We start from the raw sequence: 4,764 nt of genomic DNA, 5'->3' as shown, positions 1-4,764 counted from the left end.
ATGACAGTTGTATTCATAGAGTGCAGCCCGTGACCAAAAACTAGAAACCCAATCCAAACCATGTATTTAAGATAGAATTTTATTATTTTAAAGATTTCCTTTTTTTTTTGAAGCTATCTTTATGGTGGAAGAACTACCTGTTTGAGATTCTATGCTGTTTATCTTTTTTTAAAGCTTTTTCATGGATCACTTACATCACTGATATTTATTCTGTCATATATTTCCACAGTTTCATATTCAATAGCATATGCATGTTCTTTCACAAGTATTTAACATCTAGTCTGCCATGCCACTGTGTTTTCATTGCATTTGAAGTTGAATGTGTCCATGTGACTCATTTTGAGCAATGAAATGTGAGCGAGACAGGCTTGTGTCACTTATGGAGTGACACTTTGAAAACAACAGCATGTGGTTGGCCACACTTACTTTCCCATATTGAGGATGGAGGGAGCAGAACCTCTTGCCTGTCTTCAATGGACATGTGGCAGAATAAAAAAGCAAGCTTTTGTTATGTCCCTGTGGCATAATGTGGAGAGTCCTAACTCATGAACTTGCTAATTCTTTAGTGGAAAAAAAAAAGCCACCAGAAGTGTATGGATTGATAAAAAGAATTTATTTTATACATTACAATATTACAAATATTTTACTTTCTCAAACTTGAATTTCCAAAGGTGACTTTCTTTTCATGTTGCTCTTTTTTTTTATATCCACTGTCTACAATGAGTTTAAAGACTTCAAATAACGTGAATCAAGTTCCACCAGACAAAACTTTTGCATGCACAACCTCATCTTTGATATTCATTTCTCTCTCTCCTTCATAATGTAAAATTCTGATGTTTGGAAAGTGATAAAATTTTCAGTATGAAAAAAGAGCACAATTTTCTTAATATTTATTACAAGTTTTTAAAGAATATGATTTGCCTGTGTAAATGCAGGTTGTTTTCACAGTGATTTATATAAAAAGTTCCTCTCAAATACCTGAAAAACCTACTTCTATTCTTTACATATCTTATTTAATGGAAATCGTGAGAATAACACAGCATATCAATTTTAAAGGATGTTCAGAAATCATGAAACTGAGAAGATCATGATCCAAAATTATTTTTAATCTCTTCCTTCTTAATATTAACTTTTTTATGCTAAGGGCTACAATAAAAACTTAAAGAAGGATACAAACCAATGCAACAAAATAAATGAAACATAAGGCACTTTATGTATTTTGTTTGATGGCTTGTTACATCTCAAGGATTTTTTCCCCTAAATAGGAATACTTTAAGCTATATAACTAAAAGAACACATACTGTTTGATAATCTTCAAACCACTTGAATATTTTGTAGCTAAATGACTTTATCCCAGAAAAGCAGATAAAATTTAAGCTGATTGGAGTCATAAATATGTCAAGAATCAATCTAAATCTATCATTAAATATCATACTACAATTTGAGATGCTCTACAAATATCGACAAAATATTATCTTTGAAGTTTTAAAGATATCAACCAAACATATTAACAGGATAAGATACTGCAAAACTTTAAACCAGCTAAAGACATTAGATATAAGAAATTAGCATTCAAATATATGTATAAGCCATGCAATCGTTTTGTATTTGGGATTATATCACATGAAGCATCAAAGTCTACTTTGTAAATGTTCAATTAAAAAACTAAAATAACTTTTGCTTTATTAAAAATGATTTATAAATGTGAATACATAATGCCTTTGAATGAATTGTTATGCATTAAAAGTCACAAAATAATAAAAAAAATTCAGTTGGATATCCTTTCAGTTCATAATCTGGTTTGAACTCATTAATATTTCATTTTACATTAGCAAACTCAGAATAATTTTTTATCATTTCTTTAATGGTATTTTTCTAATTATTACATTAACATTGTAGCTAATTTTCAAATAGAAAAAAAAAAGAATATAATAGTGGAGTGCTTTTAAATCTTAGGAGGTAAGGCACTTTATGGTGTTTCAAATATCACAGTACTTTAAGTGTTTTGTTTTTTTTCTTTTTAAAATTTTTATTATAAGTTTTAATGAATTAAATTAATTTCACATTAATTAACATACAGTATAATATTGGTTTCAGGAGTAGAACCCAGTGATTCATCACTTACATGTAACACCCAGTGTTCATCCCAACAAGTACCCTCCTTAATGCCCATCACCCATTTAACCCATCGTCCCACCCACCTCCCCTCCAGCAACCCTGTTTGTTCTCTGTATTTAAGAGTCTCTTGGGGCGCCTGGGTGGCTCAGTCGGTTGGGCGGCCGACTTCGGCTCAGGTCATGATCTCGCGGTCCGTGAGTTCGAGCCCCGCGTCGGGCTGTGTGCTGACAGCTCAGAGCCTGGAGCCTGTTTCGGATTCTGTGTCTCCCTCTCTCTGACCCTCCCCCGTTCATGTTCTGTCTCTCTCTGTCTCAAAAATAAATAAACGTTAAAAAAAAAATTAAAAAAAAAGAGTCTCTTATGGTTTGCCTTCCTCTGTGTTTTTCTTATTTTTGCTTCCCTTCCCCTATGTTCATCTGTTGTGTTTCTTAAATTCCACATATGACTGAAATCATATGATATTTGTCTTTCTCTGACTGACATATTTCACATAGCATAATACACTCTAGCACACGGTCTAGATCCCAAATGTCCATTAACTGATGGATGGATAGAGAAGATGTGGTGTATACACACACACACACATACACACACACACACAATGGAATACTACGTGGTGATCAAAAAGAAGGAAGTTTTGATATTTACAACAACGTGTACAGAACTAGAGTGTCTTATGCTAAGTGTTTTCTTTTCTTTTCTTTTTTTTTTCTTAGAATTCATGTTCCAGCAAGAAGTGTAGTAAAATATGCCACCCCAAAATATACGACTTTGGCCTAAGGATTATTTTTGAGCTGAAGACAAATGCAAACCTGCCCTCCCGTATTTGCCCAAAAGCAGGACATAAATTTCCAAAGGTGCCCTGCTTCACCTCTCCACCAGGAAAGACAAAAGCTAATCAATCACCGAAGTCAACTGTGGACCTTGTCAGCCTGCAGAAGGCACCGTGGAATCTAAATCACAAACTTCACTAGCTAGCTTTTATCACCCATTAGTTTCTCTGCACATATTTATCTTCCTGCAGTTCCCTGCTCTTAGAAGCCTAAGACTGCTTTCCTTTGTTACATCATTTTTCCAAAAAATGTATTGCTTTTTTGTTGAAAATGCTACCTAAACCAGAGTTCTAAACCCTCAGTTTGATTTACTCATTTTTCACTGGGTGTTTCCCATTCATGCATGAGGCATACATGTTAATAAACATGTGTGTGTGTGTGTGTCCTGTTAATCTGTCTCTCTGGGCCCCACTATTTTGAAGGATAGAGGGAAATTATTTTTTCTCACCTACAAATATTTTGGTAAGAAGTATTAAGAATGTTTATTCTAAACAGTAATTAATGGATACAGTTTTCAGAGTTGCACCAGATAAATCTGTACCTTATACCATTTCAAATGGAAAACAAAACAACAGAGACTAAGAGTTTCTTCTTAAGGCCTATTCTTCCAATTTGACGGCCATGTAGATGTATCTCTTTCAAATAATTGTCAAACTTATCCCTCAAAAGAACTTCAGTAAAAGTACCTTTTCTGGAGTAATTCTCTCAATTAGTTATGCTCATTATTTTATGTCATTAAATATGCTCACTATTAGTGAGTTATGCTAACTAATTTGTGTTATTAAATATTCATGCAGTGGGGCAACTGTGTGGCCCAGTTGGTTGAGCGTCCAACTGCAGCTCAGGTCACCATCTCTTGGATCATTGGTTTGAGCCCCAAGGTGCCTGTTTCAGATTCCGTGTCTCTCTCTCCCTGACACTTCCTCACTTTCACTCCCTCTCGCTCTCAAAAATGAATAAAGATTAAAGATTAAAAAAATATTCATACAGTGATTGATTCCTTCAGTATACATGTAACTAGTGGATAATGTGAGTTCTGGAGTAGGTGAAGAGACAATCAGCACAAGATTCCCACTCCCAATGCCCAAGCACAGTTTCAAATCACTTAAAGTGGTATCATGAGACTTGGCATGCAGATTATGGAAATATCACCTTTTGAATATAGTTCCATATAAGACCAAGAATTTTACCTTTTATTGTATGGAAAATTAAAATTTTTTCTATTGTTTATTTATTTTTAAGAGAGACAGAGCATGAGCAGGGGAGGGGCAGAGAAGGAGGGAGACACAGAATCCAAAGTAGAATCCTGGCTCTGAGCTGTCAGCTCAGAGCCTGAAGCAGGGCTCAAACTCACAAGCCCTGAGATCATGACCTGAGTTGGTGTTGGATGCTTTACAGACTGAGCCACCCAGTTGCCCCTATTAGGTGGAAAATTAAAACTGCCCAAAGATGAACCTGGCAGCTTCTTTATTTGAGGTCTGTAATTCTCCAAAGGATCTTTTTCTTTCTTTTTTCTTTTCTTTTTTTTTTCTTTTCTTTTCTTTTCTTTCTTTTCTTTTCTTTTCTCTTTTCTTTTCTTCTCTTTTCTTTTTTCTTTTCTTTTCTTTTCTTTTCTTTTCTTTTCTTTTCTTTTCTTCCCTTCCCTTCCCTTTTCTTTTCTTATCTTATCTTATCTTATCTTTTTTCTTTTCTTTTCTTTTCTTTTCTTTTCTTTCCTTTTCTTTTTTCTTTTTTTCCCATTTGTCTTTAGTGGAAATTCCTCATTCTCCACCACTTTCCACAAACTTAACATAATCAGAAAGGAAGAGTAGAG

This window comes from Panthera leo, chromosome B1 (genome assembly GCF_018350215.1).
Source record: "Panthera leo isolate Ple1 chromosome B1, P.leo_Ple1_pat1.1, whole genome shotgun sequence".
Taxonomy (NCBI): Eukaryota; Metazoa; Chordata; class Mammalia; order Carnivora; family Felidae; genus Panthera; species Panthera leo.
The sequence above is the reverse complement of the archived record's forward strand: the minus strand, read 5'-3'. Positions refer to the sequence as shown.